The sequence below is a fragment of the Pristiophorus japonicus genome, chromosome 17, assembly GCF_044704955.1.
Source record: "Pristiophorus japonicus isolate sPriJap1 chromosome 17, sPriJap1.hap1, whole genome shotgun sequence".
In the NCBI taxonomy this organism is placed as follows: Eukaryota; Metazoa; Chordata; class Chondrichthyes; family Pristiophoridae; genus Pristiophorus; species Pristiophorus japonicus.
The window spans coordinates 103,021,338-103,048,495 of record NC_091993.1 but is presented as its reverse complement, the minus strand read 5'-3'; the positions used below and the strand labels follow the sequence as shown (position 1 = coordinate 103,048,495).

The 27,158-nt window shown below is 49.0% G+C and overlaps 1 long non-coding RNA gene across 1 annotated transcript in view; it reads right to left on the bottom strand.

Annotated features, from left to right (window-relative positions):
• Window positions 1–4,876: 4,876 nt before the first annotated feature.
• LOC139228248 (uncharacterized) overlaps window positions 4,877–27,158 on the bottom strand; it is a 98,433-nt gene continuing 76,151 nt past the window's right edge. The window contains exon 3 of the long non-coding RNA XR_011587535.1: window positions 4,877–4,939. This is a non-coding gene — a long non-coding RNA (uncharacterized lncRNA). The remainder of the gene's footprint in view (window positions 4,940–27,158) is intronic.

Below are 27,158 nucleotides of genomic sequence, written 5' to 3'. Positions count from 1 at the left end.
TTGGTCTTGGGAATAATGGTTAAGGTCACGTAATGACTGTGTCTGCAGTACATGCCTCGTGTAAGTTTGTAGTAAGGTGCAGGGATACCACATTTGGCGACGAGAAACGGGAATCACCGAACCACGAGGATGGCCACCGGTAGCACAGGGGAATGTTACTGTGTGGGTGAGGACTGGGACGACTTCGTTGAAAGACTCCAGCAGAGCTTTGTCACGAAGGACTGGCTGGGAGCGACAGCGGCTGACAAGTGGAGGGCGCATCTATTGACCAGCTGCAGACCACAGATGTATGCGCTGATGAAAGACCTGCTCGCACCCCAAAAGCCAGTGGACAAGTCCTTTGAAAAGCTCAGCCAGCTTATCAGTGAGCATCTCAAGCCGGCGAGTAGCGTACACATGGCCCGGTACCGGTGTCGGGAGGGACAATACATCTCGGACTTCGTTGCGGACCTGCGGTGCTTGGCCAATCTCTAAGTTCACAGACACCTGCAGGGGGGAGACGTTAAGGGACTTTTTCATTGAGGGCATTAATCATGCCGGGATTTTCAGGAAACTCATAGAGGCCAAGGACTTGACTTTAGAAGGGGTGGCATTGATAGCTCAGACCTTCATGGCAGGGGAAGAGGAGACCAAGCTAATTTACGTGCGCAACTCTGGTCCCAACGTGGCGATGGACCGGGGGTTAACATTGTGAACGGATCTAGGGACCACGCAGGCAGGCAAGAGCATTTCGAAACTGCCCAGGCAGCAACAGACTCTAGGGTGGGCCCGCAACAGGGACAATGGAAAGGGGATCGGCAATTCACGCCACCATGAGGAACAATGCGTCCTGCGATGGGACCATTAACACCCACCATCAGAGTGCTCAGAAACAACCAAATGGGCAATCAGAGAGGAATGCCTGGTAACAGTCCCTTTGTTAACAACAATTTCAGCTCATGCTGGAGGTGTGGGGGTAGACATACTGCGAAAAGCTGCCAGTTCCAGCAATATACCTGCAGGATTTGTAACGTCAGTGGACACTTGGCCAGGATATGCAAAAAGGCTGTCGCAAGGCTAATCTGCAAGACAGAGGAACCAGACGAGGGGTCTGCAATGCAGGATGATGCCTGGGGAAAAGCCATGGATGCTGAAGTTCAGCGGGTTCACGTGGCTGACGTCCACAGCTCATACACTAAAACGCCACCCATGATGATGAAAGTCTTATTGAATGGCATCCCGGTGCGCATGGAGCTGGATACAGGAGCTAACCAGTCACTTATGAGCGTCCAACAATTTGAGAGACTATGGCCACACAGAGCTAGCAGGCCCAAACTGGGATGCATTGACATGCAGCTACGGACATACACCAAAGAGATCATCCCAGTGCTAGGCAGTGCAAACTTGGTGGTAACATATAATGGATCACAGAACCGGCTGCCACTCTGGATCGTCCCGGGAAATGGCCCCGCGCTCTTGGGGAGGAGTTGGCTAGCTGAGATGAATTGGAAATGGGGGGATGTGCACGCCATTTCATCTGTGGAGTGAAGTTCATGCTCACAGGTCCTACAAAAATTCGGGTCACTGTTTCAACCCGGTGTCGGAACGTTCAAGGGCACTAAAGTAGTGATACGCATCACTGCGGACGCCAGACCAGTGCACCGCAAAGCCAGAGCGGTGTCGTATGTGATGCGTCAGAAAATTGAAAGTGAATTGGACAGGCTGCTCAGAGAGGGCATAATTTCGGCCGTTGAATTCAGCGACTGGGCAAGTCCCATAGTTCTTGTCCTTAAAGCAGATGGCTCGGTCAGGATTTGTGGCGTCTATAAAGCCACCATCAACCGAGTGTCACTGCAAGACCAATACCCGCTCCCGAGAGTGGAGGACCTTTTTGCCACGCCCGCAGGTGGCAAGCTGTTCACGAAGCTGGACCTCACTTCGGCCTACATGACTCAGGAACTGGCTGAAGAATCCAAGCTTCTGACCACCATCACGACGCACAAGGAACTATTTATCTACAACAGGTGTCCATTTGACATTCGTTCGGCAGCAGCTTTCTTTAAGCGGAACATGGAAAGCTTGCTGAAATCCATTCCTGGAACAATCGTATTCCAAGACGACATCCTTATAACGAGTCGAGACACCGAGGAACACCTCCACAACCTGGAGGAGGTGCTACGCCGACTGGACCGGGTAGACTTGTGGCTGAAAAAGGCCAAGTGTGTGTTTTTGGTCCCAGAGGTCGAGTTTTTGGGCAGGAGGGTTGCCGCAGATGGGATCCGGCCCACTGAATCAAAAACGGAGGCGATCTGCGGGGCGCCCAGGCCTGGCAACACATCAGAGTTGCGATCATTCCTGGGACTTTTGAACTATTTCGGGAACTTTCTGCTGAACTTAAGAACATTGTTGGAGCCGTTACACATGCTCCTGCATAAAGGTTGTGAATGGCTTTGGGGGGGGACTGTCAAGAACGGGCTTTCAATAAGGCGAGGAACCTGCTGTGTTCTAACAAACTGTTGACTTTGTATGACCCCTGTAAAAAAACTGGTTTTAACGTGCGATGCATCGTCCTACGGGATTGGGTGTGTGTTGCAGCAGGGTAATGACGACGGCCGACTCCAAACGGTGGCTTATGTCTCCAGGTCACTCTCCCAGGCAGAGCGTGGATATGGCATGGTCGAAAAGGAAGCACTCGCTTGTGTTTACGATGTGAAAAAGATGCACCAGTACCTTTTCGGTAGACGGTTCGAGCTAGAGATGGACCACAAGCCGTTAACATCCCTGTTGTCCGACAGCAAGGCTGTCAATGCCAATGCGTCAGCTCGCATACAGCAATGGGCTCTCACGCTGGCTGCGTATGACTACACCATACAGCACCGGCCAGGCACCGAAAATTGCGCTGACGCGCTCAACAGGCTCCGACTGGTCACCAACGAGGGGGCAGCGGAGCAAAGCGCTGAGATGGATATAGCCGTTGAAGCTTTTGACACTGCAGGCTCCACCATCACAGCCCGCCAGATCAAACTCTGGACCAACAGAGACCCCCTCCTATCCATGATAAAGAAATGTCTCCTGACTGGGGATTGGGCGCTCACACACAGGATGTGGCCCAAGGAGGTCAGACCGTTTCAGAGACGGATGGATGAGCTCTCCATCCAAGCCGACTGCCTGCTATGGGGCAGCCAGGTAGTCATGCTCCAGAAAGGCAGGGAAGTGTTCATCAGGGAACTCCACAGCGAGCACCCTGGCATCGTGTTAATGAAGGCCATTGCCCGGTCACATGTATGGTGGCCGGGGATTGACTCAGACCTGGAACACTGGGTTCACAGGTGCACGACGTGTGCCCAGCTGGGCAATGCCCCCAGGGAGGCCCCACTCAACCCGTGGCCCTGGCCCACCAGACCATGGTCACATATTCACGTAGACTTTGCGGGCCTGTTCATGGGGAAAATGTTCCTGATCGTTGTCGATGCATACTCAAAACGAATCGAGTGCATCATATTAAACTCGTGCACGACATCCATCACCGTAGAGAGTCTGCGTATGGTTTTCGCGACCCACGGCTTGCCAGACATCCTGGTCAGCGACAATGGCCCGTGTTTCACCAGCCATGAATTCCAGGAGTTTATGTCAGGCAATGGTTTCAAATACATCCGGACAGCGCCGTTCAAGCCGGCTTCCAATGGCCAGGCGGAACGTGCGGTCCAAGTCATAAAACAGGGCATGCTACGCATCCAAGGACCCTCCCTTCAGTACCGCCTATCACGCCTCCTACTGGCCTACAGGTCCCGCCTGCACTCGCTCACGGGAGTCCCACCAGAGGAACTCCTCATGAAATGCACACTTAAAACGTGGCTGTCCCTCATGCACTCAGCCCTGGCAGATGTTGTTGAGGGCAAGCGCCAGTCCCAAACCGAGTTCCATGATCGAAATTCAAGGGGGAGGTATATAGAAATGGATGACTCGGTATTTGTTCTTAACCATGCTTTGGGACCCAAGTGGCTTGAGGGCACAGTAATTGGCAAAGAAGGGAATAGGGTCATAGTGGTCAGAGTAAACAATGGGCAGATATGTCGCAAACACTTGGACCAAGTAAAGAAAAGGTTCAGCTTAGACATGGAGGAACCTGAAGAAGAGCATGAGATGACACCCACACCACTGCCAGCAACAAGGACAATCCACAGCATGCACAGTCCCTGCGGCCAGCCCGGACAGGCCGGAATCACCTCAGGTGACAGAGACGCATGCCGAGGCTCAGCCACCAGAGCCACAACTGCAGCGCTCCACGAGGGAGCGTCGACCACCTGAAAGACTTAACCTTTGACACAAAAAGACGTAAGGGGGGAGGTGATGTCATGTATGTAACCATCATGCAACAGTATTCTTCATGTAACTGTAACCTTCATGCAACTCCTGTACACTGTACTTATACCCTAGTAATGCACACCCTGACCACAGGGGATGAACTTGTGGGAGACACTCCTCACCTGGGTTTCCAGGCTTAAAAGGGGAGGTCCCACCCAGGGTCACCACTCCTTGGTCCTGGGAATAAAGGTTAAGGTCACATAGTGACTGTGTCTGCAGTACATGCCTCGTGTGAGTTTGTAGTACGGTGCAGGGACACCACAAAAACCATGCCTAATACACTTCGGGAAATCCTCTTCCACCGTTTTGCTATCAGTTTTGTTAGCCCAATCTATATGTAGATTAAAGTCGCTTACATTCGAGATGTTTGGAATTCCTGCGATAACTTGTTGAATGCAATATAAAAATAGCTCTGTTGCTGAAGGTTTACCTTTTGCATTGCTGCAGACCAAACATCTGGTGTAAATATTGTAATAGTTGCTGATATCCAGCATTGAGGTCTAGCTTTGAGAAAATTGATGATTTGTTTACTTCTGCTATAGTTCCAATCAGATTGAAGTATTATGTTCACAATTGATTGCTTTGTTTGCTGCCTCTGTATTGACACACAAAAAAAATTATTGTTAGAATTATTGGGCTTGAGGGATCACTAGAAATGACACTTGGGGTGTCGTCTTCAATTATACCTCTAACTCTTTTAACTTTACCTCAACTTTCTTCTGTAGAGGAAATGGTATTGTGCGACAATGGCGAACCACAAAAATAACTGACCTGTCACTATGCAGTTTGACCTGCCCTACAGCTTGCTCAAACTGTTGAATACTTGAGAGAATCCTCCATTGTTGGTATATTGATGCTACACACTGTCAAAAGGAGACTAATGAGTTGAAGTGCTTGAATGGGGCTTTTTTTTGACAGTGTCAACTGTGGCTCAGTTGCTAGCACTCTCACCATGGAGTCAGAAGGTTGTTGGTTCATAATCCCACTTCAGAGACATGAGCATAAAATCTAGGCTGATACTCCAGTGTTGCACTTTCAGATAAGATGTAAAATTCTGCCTATTCTCCCAGGTGGATGTAAAAGATCCCATGGCACTGTTTCAAAGAAGAGCAGTGGAGTAATCACCGGTGTCCTGGCCAATATTAATCCCTCAATCAACATCACTAAAACAGATTATCTGGTCATTATCACATTGCTGTTTGTGGGAGTTTGCTGTGCGCAAATTGGTTGATGCGTTTCCCACATTACAACATGACTACACTTCAAAAAGTATTTAATTGGCTGCAAAGCACTTTGGGACGTCCGGTGGTCATGAAAAATGCTATATGAATGCAAGTCTTTTTTATTTCCTTCATAATAAGCACATCAGCTAAGATGGGTTTCTTGTCAGACTTAATATGAGCAAACAATTTATGAAGCAGTTGAATAGATTTTTTTTACCAAATGCAAATAACCTGATCTGTGTACGGTGGAGCTTCACTTGAGAATCAGAACCAGCAACATTGGACTAGTAATTGGATTCAACTTCCCATGGACACCCTGGGACCAAAATTCAGGGTCCCGGGAGGGAACATTACCACAGGTTTTCGGCGGCCAATCAGGGAGTTTTTCAGCGGCGAGCACTTCTGCCGAAATTGGCCGACTGAAGCCGCGGTAAGAGGTTTGCGGATGTGGACGTCATCAGGGTGCGCACCGCTGCTATGCGACAACGCCACCCATATTGAGGTATAAAAAGAGAGCATTTTTTTGAACAGTGTCCCCGCCAGCTTTTTGAGTCGGTACACTTTGCCGTGATACTTGATACCGCTGTCGGAGGACAACGGAGGATTCCTGTGATCGGGGGTATTTTTCCTGCAAACTTTTGCTCTTGGTCTTTTGTCTTTGTATAACCTGTTGAGTACTGTTTATAATTTGTTGGAGAGTTTACAGGACTTCGAGCTCTGACTCATTAGTGGAGGCCTACAGGCCTCAATCTGTGCTCCAGAGGCCTTCTTGTCGGGGTGCAGCCTTCAAGCACAATGGGATCAGAGTTGGCAGGGTGCAGGGTGGCACGCAGGAGAAGGTGGCACTGTCAGCACCATACAGAGAGGCAGCGGGCAAGGGAGGCAGCAGCCATGCCTGCCTAACATCCAGAAGGGCCTGCAGATGTACGCAGACCTGCACATAGAGAGGTTGTCCAGGAGGGAGATGGCATCAGGAGGAGGATCAGGTACGCTGACTCCCCCACCAAATACAGGGCCAGGAGCCTTGCCAGTAACAGCCTGCAGAGACGCGCGACCATGAGGAGTGCCAGGGAGATGGCCATCATCCAGCTGCCATGGGAGGTGGCCAACACAGAGCTGGGGGAAGGAGTTCCTACCCTCAACGGATCTACAGGCCTCAGTTCTCCAACCTCGAGCTCAGTGATGAGCAATACCTGCGAAGGCTGAGATTCGGAAAGGAAGTACTGAGGGAGCTCTGCGATGTGTTGCGCCAAGATCTGGAGCCTCACGACAAGGCTCACGACCACCCTGATCGTTGAGGCCAAGGTCAACATAGCTCTGAACTTCTATGCTACGGGTCTGCGACTTCAGACATTGCCAACATTTCTCAGTTCTCTGCACATTGCTCCATCCAGTAGGTTACCGATGCACTGTACAGGAGAAGAATGGACTACATCTCATTCCCGATGATGAGGGACAAGCAGGTGGAGCGGCAGGCTGGATTTGCCCGCATTGCAGGGTTCCCGAGGGTGCAGGGTGCGATCGACTGCACACACGTTTGGCTGAGGGCGCCACAACACCATCCCGAGATCTTTGTCAACCGCAAGGGGTTCCACTCCCTCCATGTGCAGCTCGTGTGTGACCACCAGCGTCGGATCCTGGCAATTGATTCGAGGTACCAAGCAGCAGCCATGATTCGTTCATTCTGCGCCAGACCAGTGTGTCCGCTCTCTTCACCGGCCCAAATCAGGATTGTGGTTGGCTGCTTGGCGACAAGGGATATCTCCTGTCCGCCTGGCTGCTCACTCGACTGCGGAACCCCAGGACAGCGTCAGAGCATGTGTACAACGACGCTCATTCTGGCACCAGGTACATCATCAAGCACTGCATTAGGATCCTCAAGCAGAGGTTACGTTGCCCGGACCAGTCTGGTTGCGCCTTGCAGTACTCTCCTCAATGGGTCTCCATATTCATGGTGGTCTGCTGCATGCTGCACAAGCTGGCCCTCATGAGGGGACAGCCGCTGGAGTTCGAGTCTGATGATGAGGAGGCGCAGGAGGAGGAGGAGGATCCCCGTTGCCCCCCCCAGGCCAGGAGGCGTCGTCGCCATCGCAACCCTGCAAGGGAGGCGCAGCTATGTCTAATAGCTGCTCGATTCACATAATCCCATTCACACATGACCCTTCTGCTTCCACTTTCCATGGCCATCCCAATGAGTGCCTGCACACAGAATTGCCCACTCTCAAATGAAACACGTGGCCAGATATATGTGCCAAAAATAAAGATTTATCAAATGTTGCAAGTCTGTGCAAAAACACAACAGAAACAAAAAGGCTACCATAAACTAACACAGATAATCATTTTTTACCCCTGTGCATCTCCTTATAACACCTGGTATGCGTGCCTATCCTAACATTATGCCTAAGTGTCTCCGCTGTGGCTGCATCATGGGTCTGGGAAGGCTGCTATAGTTGTTGTGCTTGTTGTCCTTGTCGGATGCCCTTGAACACCTTTGGGCCTGGAAGGGCCGGGTGCAGACTGGGCAGCACCCTCCTGGGAGGGATCTGCCTGGTTTGGCTCGGGTGAGGAGGCACTGGTGGAGTGGCAGGCCTGGAGCCAGGAATGTTGTGATCCTGGGAGAGCTCATCATCAGGATCCTGGTCCGAGGAGCCTGAGTCACTCACCAGGGGCAGCACATTACCACCACCACCAAGCTGAGGGAGGTCAGGTCGGTGTTATGGCGTGACACCAGAAGGACCCCCATGGCCCGCGGTGGACCCAGCCGCAAACACAACACTGAGGTGTCGGGTAGCGTTGAGCTGAGACTGTATGAGAACAGCCAGAGTCTCAAAGCCAGCAGACATGGCAGCAGTTTGACGCTCCATGGCAGCAGTAAGACGCTCCGTGGCTTGTTGCCCAGAGTGCATAAGAGCATTCTGAGCTTCCAGGGCCATGGCCATCCTCCAATCCAGCACCAATATGCTCGTTCCCTCGTGCCTGTGCTGAAATGGCAGCTTCCACATCACCTGCAGATTGCAGCATCACAGCTGGATCCGCACAGTCATTCAGGGAGTCCACCATCATCTGCACACCGGCAATGATGGGTTCTATGGTGTGCGCAGAGCTGTCGATAATGCGGGAGGTGGACTTCTCCAGGCTCCTCACCACTTCCGACAGCCTCTCTGGCACCCTTGTCAGTGCCCCCAACATCTGGGAATGCATGGCCTCCACCCTTCTTTCGTATACTGCTTCTTCGATGGCATCATTGGAGTCCTCGTCGGTAGAACTCTGGTGCGGACTCGTCCCGCCCCGGAGAGATGGCACATGCCTAGCCCCGTCACCATGGTGCAGCCTGCTAGGCCCCGGTGCAACACCCAGTGCAGCCCCCTGTACCACCTCATCTTAATCACACCGCGCACTCCCAGTACCTGAGTTGGCGCATGTGGGTGGAAGCAGTGATGCGTTGGTGCCATCAGTGTTCTCCTCTTCCTCCTCAGTGTCATCCCCAAACGGGTGTGATGCAGACCTCCAGCTGGTGTGCGACGTCTCTCATCACTGGTGACTGTGCTGGGTGTGCTGCCACTCGGTCTGTCATCTACAAGCATAAATGGGAGAAGGACTGCCGTGAGGGGCAGGTGGGGAATGAAAGCATGGAGGATGCAACTAGCAGACTTCCATGAAGGAAAGGAACAGTAGGCGCTGGAGCATTCAATGAGAGAGTGCATTAAAAGAGGGCCTTCACTTACCCACATCGGCGTCAGCACTACCCTGGCCCATAGGGAACGCACCATGTCTGCTGACCAGCGCCTCAGCCCTCTCCTCCAGTGGTGTGAGGACCTGCTTGTCTGCCTCCTTTGCTCAGCTCTATTGTGAGCCAGTTTGACCTGCAAAAGAAAGAATGGTTGGTGAGTACCACTGTGATGACACATCGGAAATGAGTGCACCAGTGTTTGTCCCCGACATGCAGCTGTAAGTGTGAGATGAAAGGGAGCCTCCATTGCAAGAATATATGTATAGAGGTGTGAACAATGAAATGCTGCTTGAGTGACTAAACAGTGAATATGGGAAATAAGAGAATGTTGAAGGAGAGGCTCGCAGATGCAAGGTCAGCAGTCGGTGGAAGAGGTACTCACTTTCACAAGACGGATTATGTCGTGGAATCGTTTCCTGCTCTGTATGGGAGTCCTCTGATGAATGGAAGTGCCCGAGACCTCCTCTGCTAGTTCCCTCCATGCATTAGTCATGACTTGGCGACTTGGTCTCCCACATCGGAACACAGCTGTCTCCTCCTGCCCTCTATACCTTGCCTAAGGGTCTCCAGCTCTGCATCTGTGAAGCGACTTGCCCTTCTTGCTCCTCTAACACAGCCATCCTCAAAGTAAACTCCTTCCCTCCTCGGGGCCTAGCTGCAAACCCTGACCTTTATGAAGGCCAGGGAGCAGCTGGATCATTAGATACACATTACCAGCGTGCTGAATTTCTCCGTGGGGATCCTGCTTCAATTAACGCACCCACACCGCTGCAAAATCCACTTTGGGGGTGCTTGCTAGCGGAGGAACCCATTTTTAGCCCCAAAGAGTCGGGAAGTGCTCCAGCTTTCGTGTGCTACTGAATTCCGGCCCCCCTAAATCAACAATGACTAGGATTGGTATGTCTTACACAAGAACATAAGAAATAGGAGCAGGAATAGGCCATTCGGCCCCTATTCCACCATTAATAAGATCATGGCTGATCTTCTACCTCAACACTTTCCTGCACTATCCTCATATCCCTTGATTCCCTAAATATCCAATAATCTATCGACCTCTGCCATTCAATATACTCAATGTCTGAGCCTCCACAGCCCTCTGGAATAGAGATTCGCTATCCGCTGAGTGAAGAAATTTCTCTTCATCTCAGTCCTAAATGGCTGACCTCTTATTCTGAGACTGTGACCCCTGGTTCTAGACTCCCCAGCCAGGGGAAACATCTTCCCTGCATCTACCCTGCCAAGCCCAGTAACAATTTTGTATGTTCCAATGAGATCACTTCTCATTCTTCTGAACTCGAAAGGGGCAGGCTGCTGTGCACTGTGCAGGCCCAAGGAAGTGCCAGGCTGCATGATGGCGGCCCGGTCGAGGCGACAGCCACCATTGGCGGCTTGGGGCGCACACGGCCTTCCCTTTAAAGGGCGCCCTGGCGGATGTCAAGGTCCCGCGAAGCTGGCGCTGACATCAGCCCGTGCCCGTGGGGTAATTTCCCTCACGTGGCGCAAAGGAGTTGGCGCGCACGGTGATCGCCTGTTGTGCGCCGGCCCAGGACGCAAATTGCAGGGCGTGTTGCTACCGGAAAATTGCCCCCAAAATCTCAGGGGCAATTTCGCCTAAGGCACCAGCGCCGCCCACCCATGCCGCTAACGGGCGCAAAAAAGGGGAAATCTCGGTCACCAAAACTGTACACAATACTCCAAGTCCAGTTTCACCAAGATCCTATATAATTGCAGTACAATGTCTTTACTCTTGTACTCAAATCCTTTTGTAATAAAGGTCAACATACCATTTACTTTGCTAATTGCTTGCTGTACCTGCATGTTAACTTTCAGCGATTTGTGTACAAGGACACCCTCTGAACACCAACATTTCCCAGTCTCTCACCATTTAAAAAATACTCTGCTTCTCTATTTTTCCTACCAAAGCGGATGACTTCACATTTCTCCACATTATATTCAAATAATGGCCGGAATCTTCCCTCCACCTACAAGCACTTGACATTTTTAATAAAAAGGGCCATTTAATTTCCCAGCCCACAAATAAGTGTCTTTCCCTTCTCCCCAATCAGCCACCCCCTCCATGGCCGTGCTTGGCAGCAGGTCAGGATCCTGCTCTGACAACGTCTCTATGTGAGTTTCTGACCTGTCAGGACTGCGTGTGGATCACAAACCCGACAGCAAGCGGCGGGCCATTTAATTAAGGTCATTGCGAGGTAGTTGAATGCTACTTAAGAGGCTTAAAAGCAGGCACTTACAATTTTCCCACCTTTTTGTCGGGTTTGCTGTTCCTCAGGGAACACGCCAGGTAAGTCAGGACTCTCTATTGCTTTGGCAAGTTGACAGCTGCAGAAGTGGCATAAAAACTCTCATTTCACATCTCAGAAGCTGAAGCCTTCAGGATTTGGAAGGAAGTTTTCAGCTGTATTTAGGTTGTAACTGTTTGGAGTGAACTCTCTATTCACTGTCACCTCCTTAGAGCAATCTATCTCACGATTGGCAGATTGCTTCAGTTATTTCAACCTCACCTGCCATCTAGTCCAGCAGCATTGGTGCCCTGGAAAAAAATTCAACTTGGTCCTCATAATCACACCATGATCAGCCCCAACACCAACATCACCAGGCACACCAGCATCACCAACAACAACATCGGCCTTCTCCACAATCAACTGATGCGGCACAGGACACAAGGCATCAGCACCTGACCACATTGCTGCCCGGGAGGCCAGGGATGGCCCACCATGGCTACATTTACTTCACTTGGCTGCCATGTGATGTGCCAGGTTGGCACCACCACACACCAGCACCATAAAGCATCCCTGCAATGCCCAAGCCATTCCTTTCACACTCATCACCACTGTGCAGGGTCCCCTTATATCTGACCGTTCACTACAACTCACTAACCACTTCCAAAGAGTGCACACAAATCTGTCCAAGAATACAAAGTGTTCAAGATAAAGGTTTCTATGTTTGACAACACATTAACTAAAACTATATGAACATTAGCTAAAACCCAAGTGCCTACCCTTGTGTGTTGTTAGTTGGCATGATTGGACAAGGATGAGGGTGAGTGTGAGGGGTGGCTACTGAGATGGGGAAGCGATAATGTAGATAGAGAGAGAGGGATGGGTGGAGGTGCAAGGTAAGTTGGTGTGATTAAGAATGTGCAGAGTAGGGTAGGAAAGGCAGAATCATGTGGATGTGATGAGTGGCACAGGAGGAAGAGGTTGAGTGTGGCTTAGCAGTAACGTTTTGTGATCGACTGAGGTCATTGAAAGGTTTGCATCACTGCAGCCAGCTCCCCCTGAAGACATCGCTGCTCATGTCCTCCTGTGCAATGTGCATCCAGGCTGCATTGGTGTCCTGGGGAGGTCTCTTCTGCCCATTGGAAGAGAAGAGGACCTCCCTATGTGCTGTGACTCCCTCCATAAGCATCTGGAGGGAGTCATGGGAGAGCCTGGGTGCAACCGTGCACCTTTGTGCAGTGCTTGTCAGTGTTTGCAGCACCTCAATGCTGCAGAACACTGACAGAGGAACTGTCAAAATCAATGTGGACACGGTCCCTTTAAGGAAACCGGCTGATGACGTGTCATCAGACCAGCTTCATTTTAATTGCCGGGAACCCCGCAGGGCAGGCTTAACAAGCCCCATCAAAGGAAGATTACTGCAGAGTGCAGACTGCAGCTGGGAGCGTGTTCCCCACACACCACTGATACCGCCCGCAACCAACTCGCACCCGTTGGCGAAATCACAGCCATAATATGGAGAAATGTGATGTTCTGAAAGTTCTGATGTAACAAATAATTGTGTTATCATCTGCAGAGATGCACAACGCAGGTTCTGTTTCAGGAACTAGCTGCACATTGTGCCTTTTTGACTGCCTATATTTTTGTGGATATTTACCTGGACCACTAATTTTCATCAGATGTTTAAGCGGAGGTCTATGGATGAATGAGTAACAGCACCGGGAGAAGTGAGTTTATTTCCCTCATGCATGATGTTCTTTGCCCTTTACGCGTCAATCACCAACATAGGGATAATTTCTACTACCAGCTGATTTACCCTTTCTCCAGGGATTGGCAGTGCAACATTTTAGATGAACTGCCTTGTATAATCTGTACTTTGATCTCACCACTTAGTGAAATTATATTTTGTTGCTTGCCAATGTAAGCATGTGCAAAAAGGATCTACAGATTAATTCTTATATTATTCAGCCGATTGAATTCTGACGGATTCTTATCTTGTATTTTGCTCGAGTGAAATGTTCAGCGAGAGCTTACCCAGCCCCATTATGGTCTGTACTATTCCCAGTATTAGACAATTTGTTGAATATATCTTGCAAATATTCTCTTTCATGGTGCAAAAGCAAAACTCGTTTTTGCATAATATTGGGGATAGTAAAACCTGTTATGGCATATTCAAACATTTTCAACATTTCTGTCACCTTCAAGGGACTGATGTGTATGTTGCTGTGCAGATTGAATGGGAGCAAATAAGGCAAATGTTTGTACTTTTGGGATCACCAGCCACCAGCCACACGTGTGTGCAGCCCAAGTATAAAAGGCCAGCCATTTTTTATATTAGTCACTTTGGGCCTTAATAAAGCAGAGCCAAAGTTATACCTCTTGGAGTTAAACAGTACTCAGTCTAACAGTTATTACATACACAACATTTGGCAATGAGGCAACAAGAACCTTTGCATGCAAAAATGAGCACAACTGGATTGTTGGAGCGATTTGTGGAAGGAGAAGATTGGGCAGACTTTGTGAGCCATTTGAGCCAGTTTTTCATGGCCAACAAAATGGAGGAGGTCGGCGACACAGATTGGCACCGGGCGGTGTTCCTCACGGTTTGCGGTCCAAAAATGTAAGATCTGATAAATAATCTACTCCTGCCTGTGAGTCCAACAGAGAAGACATACGAAGAATTGTGTACACTGGTACAGGACCACCTTAAGCCAGGCGAAGGCATCATCATCTCGAAATACAGATTTTACACGCACGTTCGCTCAAAGGGCCAGAATGCGGCGGAATTCGATGCCGACCTGAGAAGTCTAGCGGGACCATGTAAGTTTGGGGCTGTGTTGGCAGACATACTGCAGGACTTCTTTGTAATTGGCATCAACCACGAGGTGATCCTGTGTAAACTACTGACGGTGGAGAAGTTGGACATGAACAGGGCCATCACGATCACTCAGTCATGCATGATGACGGGTAGAAGTCTAAAGCTGCTACCAGTAAAAAATCGAAACTCAGCAAGTACTGCAAATATGATTGATTCAGTGTTTGGCAGAGCGGCACATGGCAGGCCTACGCGACTGTGTATGTGAAATCTGTGGCTGCCCAAAGTCCGCCAGCGGGAATGTATCTGATTTCTCCATGTTGGCATTGTGGGGGAAATCACGGGCACCAGCAGTGTCACTTTAAGCAATATAGTTGCAAAGGCTATCTGAGAGTGGGGCATTTCCAGCTCAAGTGTCCACAGATGAGCAAGCGTGCTACGACACACCACGTAGAGGATGATGCTCAGACTAGCGCGGATCTGGATATGCAATCCGAGATACCAGAGGAGGAAATGTATGGACTGTACTCATTCCTAACTAAGAGCAAATCAATAATGCTCAACGTGAAATTTAATGGGGTGCCGGTATCGATGGAACTGGACACGGGGGCGAGTCAATCGATAATGAGCTAGTGGGCATTCGACAAGCTGTGGGATACTAAGACTGTGAGGCCCAGGCTGAGTCCAGTCAATGCCAAGTTGCGCACGTACACCAAAGAACTCATAACGGTGATTGGCAGCGCCACAATTAAAATATCGTATGACGGTGCGGTTCACGAGTTACCGCTAAGGATTGTCCCAGGCAATTGCCCAACTCTGTTCGTCAGGAACTGGCTTGAAAAAAATCAGATGCGATTGGAACGACATCAAGGCATTGCCGTCGGAGAAAGATACATGTGCCCAAGTACAGAGCAAGTTCCCCTTGCTGTTCGAACCAGGCATCGGCAACTTCACGGGAGCCAAGGTGCAGATCCACGTGGACTCGGATGCAAGACCCATCCATTATAAAGCTCGGGCATTTCAGTGTATGATGAGGGAGAAGGTCGAAATCGAACTGACAGACTCCAGTGTGAAGGGATCATATCACTGGTTGAATTTAATGAATGGGCCAGCCCCATTGCTTCTGTGCTCAAAAGTGATGGTACAGTCAGAATCTCTGGAGACTACAAGGCTACGATCAACAGGATTTCGAAACAGGATCAGTAACCTTTACCGAAGGCTGATGACTTGTTTGCAATGCTAGCCGGAGGGAAGTTGTTCACAAAACTTGGCCTACTCCTGCACCTATTTTCTATGTTTCTCTGTTTCTATGTGACGGAGCAGTGTTCATTCCAGGGTCTACTCAACTACTTCGGTAACTTCCTACCTAAATTGAGCACGTTATTCGAACCACTGCACATGCTGCTAAGAAAAGGCGACAACTGGGTGTGGGGTGCGCCTCAAGACAGAGTTTGTGAGAAAGCCACTAATCTGCTTTGCTCTAACAACCTGCTGGTACATTATGACCCATGTAAATGTTTAGTATTGGCCTGTGATGCTTTGTCATATGGAATTGGTTGCGTACTCCAACAAGCTAATGAGATATGTAAACTTCAGTTGCGTATGCTTCAATAAGTTTGTCTAAAGCGGAAAGAGCTTACAGCATGGTAGAGAAAGAAGCACGAGCCTGTGTATATGGGGTTAAAAAGATGCATCAGTACCTGTTTAGTCTTCGGTTTGAACTGGAGATAGATCACAAGCCGCTCATTTCACTGTTCTCTGAAAACAAAGATATCAATACCAATGCTTCATCCCGCATCCAGAGGTGGGCGTTAACATTATCCGCTTATGATTATGTCATTCGCCATAGACCTGGCACCGAGAATTGTGCCGGTGCTTTGAGCCGTCTGCCGTTGCCTACACCGGAGGTGGAAACACCACAACCGGCGGACCTATTGTTAGTTTATGGATGCCTTTGAGAGCGAAGGAACCCCTGTCACGGCTCAACAAGTTAAGACCTGGACCAGCCAGGACCCGATTTTATTGGTGGTGAAGAGTTGCATCCTCAAAGGTGATTGGTCTGCCATACCCAAGCAAATGTGCGAGCAGACCAAATCTTACATTCGTCGCAAAGACAAACTGTCTATTCAGTCAGATTGTAAACTGTGGGGCAATCGTGTTGTTATGCCCAAGAAAGAGAGAGATTTGTACTTGAGCCACATAGCACACATCTTGGCATTGTAATGATGAAAGCCATCGCCAGGTCTCATGTATGGTGGCTGGGAATTGATTCTGAGCTGGAATCATGTGTGCATCAGTGCAACACTTGCATGCAGCTCAGCAAAGCACCAACGGAATCGCCGCTGAGTCTGTGGTCGTGGGCGTCCACATAGACTTTGCAGGTCCCTTCCTGGGGAAGATGTTTTTGGTTGTGGTGGCTGTATATTTGAAGTGGATAGAGTGTATAATCATGTCGTCCAGCACATCCACAGCTACCATTGAGAATCTCAGTGTCATGTTCGTGACACATGGTCTGCCTGACATCGTTGTTAGTGACAATGGATCGTGCTTCACCAGTCAGGAGTTTCAAGAGTTCATGAAACTCAATGATATCAAACATGTAAGGTCAGCACCGTTCAAACCTGCATCCAATGGGCAAGCAGAGTGTGCTGTCCAAATCATAAAGCAGAGTATGAAGCGAGTAACCCAAGGGTCACTGCAGACTCGCCTGTCATGTATACTGCTTAGTTACAGGACAAGACCACACACGCTTACCGTGGTCTCACCTTCTGAACTAATGATGAAGAGAGGTCTTAAGAGCAAGCTATCTCTTGTACACCCTTACTTGAATAATCATGTTGAATATAGAAGACAAAGTCAGCAAGGTATCATGATTGCGCAGCTGTGTCACGCGATATTTCTGTAAATGATCCTGTATATGTTTTGAGTTATGGTTAAGGTCCCAAGTGGATCGCTGGTATTGTATGGCCAAGGAAGGCAACAGAGTATTTATTGTCAAGCTCAAAAATGGGCAAACATGCAGGAAACCCCACTTTAAAAAAAAGAGAAAACGGGGAATTATAGACCGGTTAGCCTGACATCGGTAGAGGGGAAAATGTTGAAATCAATGATTAAAATGTAATAGCAGCGCATTTGGAAAGCAGTGACAGGATCGGTCCAAGTCAGCATGGATTTATGAAAGGGAAATCACGCTTGACAAATGTTCTAGAATTTTTTGAGGATGTTACTAATAGAGTGGACAAGGGAGAACCAGTGGATGTGGTGTATTTGGACATTCAAAAGACTTTTGACAAGGTCCCACACAAGAGATAAGTGTGCAAAATTAAAGCACATGGTATTGGTGATAATGTATTGACGTGGATAGAGAACTGGTTGGCAGCCACAAAGTAAAGAGTAGGAATAAACGGGTCCTTTTCAGAATGACAGGCAGTGACTAGTGGGGTACCGCTGGGTTCAGTGCTGGGACTCCAGCTATTTAGACGAAGGAATTGAATGTAATATCTCCAAGTTTGCAGATGACAAAAAGCTGGGTGGCAGTGTGAACTGTAAGGAGGATGCTAAGAGGCTGCAGGGTGACTTGGACAGGTTAGATAAGTGGGCAAATGCAGTATAATGTAGATAAATGTGAGGTTATCCACTTTGGTGGCAAAAACAGGAAGACAGAATATTATCTGAATGGTGACAGATTAGGAAAAGGGGAAGTGCAACGAGACTTGGGTGTCATGGTACACCAGTCATTGAAAATTGGCATGTAGGCATAGCAGGCGATGAAGAAGGCAAATGGCATGTTGGCCTTCATAGCGAGAGGATTTGAGTATAGGAGCAGGGAAGTCTTACTACAGTTATACAGGGCTTTGGCGAGGCAACACCTTGAATATTGTGTTCAGTTTTGGTCTCCTAATCTGAGGAAAGACATTCTTGCAATTGAGGGAGTGCAGCGAAGGTTCACCAGACTGATTCCTGGGATGGCAGGACTGACATATGAAGAAAGATTGGATCGACTAGACTTATATTTACTGAAATTTAGAAGAATGAGAGGGGATCTCATAGAAACATACAAAATTCTGATGGGATTGGACACGTTAGATGCAGGAAGAATGTTCCTGATTTTGGGGAAGTCCAGAACCAGGGGTGATAGTCTAAGGATAAGGGGTAAGCCATTTAGGACGGAGATGAGGAGAAACGTCTTCACACAGAGAGTTGTGAACCTGTGGAATTCTCTACCACAGAAAGTTGTTGAGGCCATTTCATTAGATATATTCAAAAGGGAGTTAGATATGGCCCTTACGGCTAAAGGGATCAAGGGGTATGGAGAGAAAGCAGGAATGGTGTACTGAAGTTGCATGATCAGCCATGATCATATTGAATGGTGGTGCAGGCTCAAAGGGCCTTATGGTCTACTCCTGCACCTATTTTCTATGTTTCTATGAAACATATGGATCAGAAAAAGCTGCGGCACACACACAAACCGGAACAGTTGGAGTCAGTGGTCATCAGTGAATTAGGACTTTCAATCACTGATAATATTCTGTCTTCCTGTTTTTGCCACCAAAGTGGATAACCTCACATTTATCTACATTATACTGCATTTGCCCACTTATCTAACCTGTCCAAGTCACCCTGCAGCCTCTTAGCATCCTCCTTACAGTTCACACTGCCACCCAGCTTTTTGTCATCTGCAAACTTGGAGATATTACATTCAATTCCTTCGTCTAAATAGCTGGAGTCCCAGCACTGAACCCAGCGGTACCCCACTAGTCACTGCCTGTCATTCTGAAAAGGACCCGTTTATTCCTACTCTTTACTTTGTGGCTGCCAACCAGTTCTCTATCCACGTCAATACATTATCACCAATACCATGTGCTTTAATTTTGCACACTTATCTCTTGTGTGGGACCTTGTCAAAAGTCTTTTGAATGTCCAAATACACCACATCCACGTTCAATAAAAATGGACCTTCAATCCCTGACATGGCCATTGCCACTCCCACCACGTCAACCACCCAGCCACCAGTCACAACAGATTCTGAACACTCACCCACTGGAATTGAACTGAGATGGTCAACCTGTGAGCGTAAAACACCAGACCATCTCAAGTTGTAAAAGATTGTGTTAATATCTCAGAGGGGGGTATTGTCATGTATGTAATTTTGGGATCACTAGCCACTAGATGGCGTCACTGTTGGAGGCTATTGGACTGCACGCATGTGTGTGCAGCCCAAGTATAAAAGGCCAGCCATTTTGTATATTAGTCACTTTGGGCCTTAATAAAGCAGAGCCAAGGTTATACCTCTTGGAGTTAAGCAGTACTCAGTATAACAATTATTGCATACAAAACAAAGCTGATGCCATATTACTAGCAGAACTATATAGTTACTATTGTGTTCCTAACACAGATGAGGCTGCACACAGGGAGGTTAAAGTAACAAGTGACCTCAGCCTTTAATAAGACACTCCAGAGTGAGGAACAGGCCTCAGGGGCTGACTTATATACAGTGCTCCCAAGGGATGCTGGGATCCCTTGGGACTTCAGGGGATGAGCTGCCTGGTGGCGGAACATGGGAGTGCATGCTTTACAGATACACAACATCACTCCCCCCCCCCCCCCCCCACCCCCCAAAGTCAAAGTGAAAACTGTTTACAAGGTGAGGCAGTCGGGAGCCTTTCTTTCCCTGGTGGACCGCCTCGGTACAAATGTCTGTTCTGGTGTGTTGGCTGTGCCCTCGCTGGGCTGGTGTGTTGTTGGCCCTGCAGAGCTGCTAGGTGAGCCTGGCCTTGCTGGGCTGTTGGGCATGATGGGTTCGATTTCCTGGTCTGGCGTGGTGTTGTTGATCCTTTGGGTGTGTGTTGTGGGCTCGAGAAAGGTGGTGTCTGCTGTGGGTTGTTCAGGGCAGTCTGTGAACTGCAGCCTCATTTGGTATAGGTGCTTTCTGCAAATTTGTCCATTGTCTAGTTTGACTACAAGCACCCTACTCCCTTCTTTAGCTATCACCATGCCCGCGATCCACTTGGGACCATGTCCGTAGTTTAGCACATACACAGGATCATTCAGATCAATTTCCCGTGACACAGTGGTGCGACCATCGTTTACATTTTGTTGCTGCCGCCTGCTCTCTACTTGATCATGCAGGTTGGGGTGAACCAGCGAAAGTCTGGTTTTAAGTGTTCTTTTCATGTGTAGCTCAGCCGGGGGCACCCCTGTGAGCGAGTGGGCTCTCGTGCGGTAGTTGAGCAGTACTTAGGACAGGCGGGTTTGGAGTGAGCCATCTGTGACTCATTTAAGGCTCAGTTTGATGGTTTGTACTGCCCGCTCTGCCTGCCCATTGGTGACTGGTTTAAACGGGGCCAAGGTGACATGTTTGATCCCATTGCAGGTCATGAATTCTTTAAATTCGGCACTGGTGAAACATGGCCCGTTGTCACTGACCAGTATGTCAGGCAGGTCGTGGGTGGCAAATATGGCCCTCAGGCTTTCAATGTTGGCGGTGACGGTGCTTCCCGACATTATTTCACATTCAATCCATTTTGAAAAAACATCCACCATCACCAGGAACATTTTACCGAGAAACGGGCCCGCATAGTCGACATGGATCCTCGACCATGGTCTGGAGGGCCAGGACCACAAACTTAGTGGTGCCTCTGTGGGCACGTTGCTCAACTGAGCACACACACTGCACAGGACTCGAAGTCAGAGTCGATACCGAGCCACCACACGTGGGATCTGGCTATCGCTTTCATCATTACTATACCCGGGTGTGTGCTGTGGAGATCCGAGATGAACGTCTCCCTGCCCTTTTTTGGTAGCACTATGCGGTTACCCCACAACAGGCAGTCTGCCTGAATGGACAACTCGTCCTTTTGCCGCTGGAATGGCTTGATTGGCTCTTGCATTTCAACAGGGATGCTGGCCCAGCTCCCATGCAGTACACAGTTTTTTACTAGGGACAGCAGAGGATCTTGGCTGGTCCAAGTCCTAATCTGGCGGGCCATGACAGGTGATTTATCATTTTCAAACACTTCCATGACCATCAACAAGTCTGCGGGCTGCGCCATTTCCACCCCCGTGGTGGGCAATGGTAGCTGACTGAGAGCATCGCACAATTCTCTGTGCCTGGCTTGTGGCGGATGGTATAATTATAAGCTGATAGCGCGAGTGCCCACCTTTGTATGCGGGCTGAGGCATTAGTATTTATCCCCTTGTTTTCAGCGAACAGGGATGTGAGGGGCTTGTGATCGGTTTCCAGCTCAAATTTGAGGCAAAACAGGTGCTGATGCATTTTCTTTACCCCGAACACACACGCTAATGCCTCTTGTTCAACCATGCTGTAGGCCCTCTCGGCCTTAGACAAGCTCCTGGAAGCATAGGCGACAGTTTTACAACTTCCCCGCAACATTAGCTTGTTGTAATACACACCCGACTCCGTACGACGACGCGTCACATGCTAGCACAAGTCTTTTACATGGGTTATACAATACAAGCAGCTTGTTGGAGCATAAAATGTTTTTGGCTTTCTCAAAAGCAATTACTTGTTTTTTTCCCCATACCCAGTTCTCACCTTTGCGCAATAACACATGTAGGGGCTCTAAAAGGGTGCTTAACCCCGGTAGAAAGTTACCAAAATAGTTCAGGAGTCCCAGGAATGACTGCAGCTCCGTGAAGTTCTGTGGCCTGGGCATGTGGCCTGATAACCTCTGTCTTGGCGTCTTTGGGCCAAATGCCATCCGCCGCGATCTTTCTCCCCAAAAACTCCACTTCTGTTGCCATGAAGACGCATTTCGACCTCTTCAGCCGCAGCTCTATGCGATCCAGTCGCTGGAGGACCTCCTCCAGGTTTTGTAGGTGCTCGGCGGTGTCCCGACCCATAGCCAATATGTTGTCCTGAAAGACCACCGTGTGTGGTACCGACTTGAGTAGGCTCTCCATGTTTCTCTGGAAGATCGCTGTAGCCACCAAATTCCAAACGGGCATCTATTGTAGATGAACAGCCCCTTGTGCGTGTTCATGCAGGTGAGGCCCTTTGAAGACTCCTCCAGCTCTTGCGTCATGTAGGCCGAAGTCAGGTCGAGCTTGGTGAACGTCTTGCCTCCTGTCAACGCCACAAATAGGTCATCTGGCTTAGGTAGCGGGTATTGGTCCTGTAGCGAGAAAACGATTAAAAGTTACTTTATAATCGCCGCAAATCCTGACCGTGCCATCACTTTTGAGTACTGGAACAACCGGGCTGGCCCACTCACTGAATTCCTCTGGGGAGATGATGCCCTCGCATTGCAGCCTGTCCAGCTCAATTTCCACTCTCTCCCTCATCATGTGAGGTACCGCTCGCGCTTGTGGTGAATGGGTCGTGCCTCTGGGACCAAGTGGATCCGCATCTTCGCCCTGGAAAAGTTTCCAATGCCTGGCTCCAAAATGGAAGGAAATTTGTTCAGAACCTGGGTACATGAGGCCTCATCGACATGTGATAGCGCTCGGATGTCATCCCAGTTCCAGCAGATTTTGCCCAGCCAGCTCCTTCCAAGCAGTGTGGGGCCATCACCCAGGACAATCCAGAGTGGCAGTTCATGCACCGTGCCCTCATAGGTGACCTTGACCATGGCGCTGCCCAGGACAGTGGTAAGCTCTTTGCTGTACATTCTCAGTTTCGTGTGGATGGGGCTCAGGGCTGGTCTGAATGCCTTGTTGCACCACAGTCTCTCAAACATCTTTTTACTCATGATGGATTGGCTAGCGCCAGTGTCCAGTTCCATGGCTACGGGTAAGCTATTCAATTTTACGTTTAGCATTACAGGTGGACATTTCGTCGAAAATGTGTGCACGCCATGTACTTCAGCATCTGCCTCCTCTCTCTGAGGCTCGAAATTGCTTTGATCCACCATGGACCGATCTTCCTCTGCCACGTGGTGGTTAGCAGGTTTTGCAAAGCTTGCAGCTCGTTTGCAAGTTCGTTGGAGGTGCTTCATTGTTGCACAGCTCTTGTAAACATACCCTTTGAAGTGGCATGAACAGGCTGAATGGAAGCCTCCACAATGCCAACAAGGCGTGAATTGCCTTGCATTCATCCTTTGTTGGGGACTCTGAGTCATCTGGGTCACCTGAGGCCTGCTGGCAGTTGCAGACTCGTGGGTTCTGCCCTGTACATTTCTGCTCACATACACAGTTCCAGCTAATTTATGAACATTGCTAGCACTTGTGTGCTGAGAGATTTGTTTGGTATTATCACTGGTGGACATAAACGCCTGTGCTATCGCAATGGCCTTACTGAGGGTGGATGTCTCTTCAGTCAAAAGTTTTCGTAGGATTGTCTCGTGGCCAATGCCCAGTACAAAAAAGTCTCTGAGCATTTGCTCCAGGTAGCCATCAAACTCACATTGTCCTGCAAGTCTCCTTAGCTCTGCGACGTAGCTCGCCACTTCCTGACCTTCAGATCGCTGGCATGTGTAGAACTGATACCTTGCCATCAGCACGCTCTCCCTTGGGTAAAGATGCTCCTGAATCAGTGTACACAGCTCCTCATACGACTTATCTGTGGGTTTCACCGGAGCCAAAAGATTCTTCATGAGGATGTCCGCAGACTGTGAGGAGGACCGTTCTCCTTTTTGCAGCGCTTCCTTCTCCGTTCAGCTCGTTGGCGACAAAGTACTGGTCTAGCCGTTCGACATAGGCTTCCCAGTCCTCACCCTCCAAGAACTTCTCCGGGATGCCCACAGTTTGCTGCAGCTTTGTGTTGGATTCATATTCTCGTCACCAGTTATTGTGTTCCGAACACAGATGGGGCTGCACACAGGGAAGTTAAAGTAACAAGTGACCTCAGTGTTTAATAAGACACTCCAGAGTGAGGAACAGGCCTTAGGGGCCGGCTTATATACAGTGCTCCCAAGGGATGGTGGGATCCCTTGGGACTTCAGGGGATGAGCTCCCTGGTGGCAGAACATGGGAGTGCATCCTTTACAGATACACAACTGTTACTCAGATCGATATAGATACATAGGATACACCAGATCTATGGTTATTGATGCATTCCAGATGTACACGGGCCAAAAGCTAAGCAGACAATGAATAATCTACAGGACTTAATTTGTTATATTTGCACCTCCTGAGCTCATCTTTACTTCCTCCCAAATTATCTGTGAACCTTTAAATAATATTCTAGAACCATCTTTGTGGCCAGTATGTCATGTTTGTCTTCATAAACACCGTTTATTTGCAGGAATAATCTTTAGGGATAATAATCCAACTTTACCTTTCCAACCAGGAGCCTCGCCCATTGGAGCCACATATCAGAAATTCAGTTATGTGCAGCACAAGATTTCTCAACCCGTTTCACTCTCTGAATATTCAGCACCAGATTATTCAGGTCAATGCTATCTTCTCGGGCAGCTGTCACGATGCCTTCATTTTAAGGCAGTCCATGGTCCTACCAATATTTGAACCAGAAAGGCAAACCTCAAGAAAGTTCCTGGGCATTTAAAACTATCGTCTGGAGACACATGATGCCTCTGTATTATCCTGATATACCAGATGAACATAGGTGTGATGAGGTGCATGCATCCACCAGAGTAATCATTGACTACACTACTGCCACATCGAAACAGTATCTGTGGTGCTTGGATAGATCTGAGAGCCATTTCATTATAGCCTGGATAAACTTTCAAAGGTAATGGTAATGCTTTGCAGGCTGTACAACTTGGCCTTGCTAAGAGGCATCATCATGGGGGACCCAGAAAGAGATGACACCATGTAGCAGCAAAGGGACCAGCATGAACAGCAGGAGGAGTCTAAAGAGGCCGCACATAAGACCATCCAGCTGTGAAAGTCATTTGACAAGACCTCTGATAGGAAACCATGCCCCAACATTAAACATCGCTCACTGCATTAACATCGAGGAGGAGGCTCGAGAGGTCGAGGAGGAGGCTCTGGAGGTGAGAGGAGAGGCCTATAAAGGCCCAGCAGTCAGTCGGGGAGTGAGGTGCGTCGAGGAGGAGGCTCAGGAGGTCAGAGGAGAGGCCTATAAAGGCCCAGCAGTCAGTCGGGGAGTGAGGTGCGTCGAGGAGGAGGCTCAGGAGGTCAGAGGAGAGGCCTATAAAGGCCTGCCGGTGCAACTGCAGCAGGGTGAGAAGGCAAAAAAGTAGAAAGAAATCAAAAGGTGACGTCACAGCCAAGGGGGTAAGTGATTGGCTGGTGATTGGTAAGTAGTTTTTCTTTTTCTTTTCTATATCAGTAAGTAACATTTAGCATTGTTGTTGCCAATTTAAGTTTATCTAAGGGTTAACTCATGGCAGGACATCTCGGACACGTGTTACGTTCCTCCTGTACGATGTGGGAAGTCAGGGACGCTTCCGGTGTCCCTGACGACTACGTGTGTGGGAAGTGTATCCACCTGCAGCTCCTGATGGACCACATTGTGCCACTGGAGCTGCGGGTGAATTCACTCTGGAGCATCCACGATGCTGAGAATGACGTGAATAGTACGTTTAGTGAGTTGGTCATAATGCAGGTAAAGGGTATAGAGTCAGATAGGGAATGGATGACCAACAGGAAGAGCAGTGCAAGGAAGGTAGTGCAGAAGTCCCCTGTGGTCATCCCCCTGCAAAACAGATACACCGCTTTGGGTACTGTTGAGGGGGATGACTCATCAGGGGAGGGCAGCAGCAGCCAAGTCCATGGCACCGTGGGTGGCTCTGCTGCACAGGAGGGCAGGAAAAAAGAGTGGGAGAGCAATAGTGATCGGGGATTCAATTGTAAGGGGACTAGATAGATGTTTCTGCAGCCGCTACCGAGATTACAGGATGGTATGTTGCCTCCCTGGTGCAAGGGTCAAGGATGTCTCAGAGCGGGTGCAGAGCATTCTGAAAAGGGAGGGTGAACAGCCAGTTGTCGTGGTGCATATAGGTACCAACAATATAAGTAAAAAACGGGATGAGGTCCTACAAGATGATTTTAGGGAGCTAGGAGCTAAATTAAAAAGTAGGACCTCAAAAGTAGTAATTTCAGGATTGCTACCAGTGCCACGTGCTAGTCAGAGTAGAAATCGCAGGATAGCTCAGATGAATACGTGGCTTGAGGAGTGGTGCACAAGGGAGGGATAGAAATTCCTGGGATATTAGAACCGGTTCTGGGGGACCAGTACAAACGGATGGTCTGCACCTGGGCAGGACCGGAACCAATGTCCTAGGGGGAGTGTTTGCTAGTGCTGTTGGGGAGAAGTTAAACTAATATGGCAGAGGGATGGGAACCTATGCAGGGAGACGGGGGAAGTAGAATGGGAGCAGAAGCAAAAGGTAGAAAGAAGATAAGTAAAAGTGGAGGGCAGAGAAACTTAAGGCATAAATCAAAAAGGGGCAAAGTGTGTTCGAAAGACAAGCTTGAAGACTCTGTGCCTTAATTAGAGGAGTATTTGGAATAAGGTGGATGAATTAACTGCGCAGATAGCAGTTAACAGGTATGATGTAATTGGCATCACGGAGACATGGCTGGGAACTCAACATCCAGGAGTATTCAACATTTCGGAAGGATAGACAGAAAGGAAAAGGAGGCGGGGTGGCATTGCTGGTTAAAGAGGAAATTAATGCAATAGTAAGAAAGGATTTTAGCTTGGATGATGTGGAATCGGTATGGGTGGAGCTACAGAATACCAAGGGGCAGAAAACGCTAGTAGGAGTTATGTACAGACCACCAAACAGTAGCAGTAAGGTTGGGGACAGCATCAAACAAGAAATTAGGGATGCATGCAATAAAGGTACAACAGTTATCGTGGGTGACTTTAATCTACATATTGATTGGGCTAACCAAACTGGTAGCAATGTGGTGGA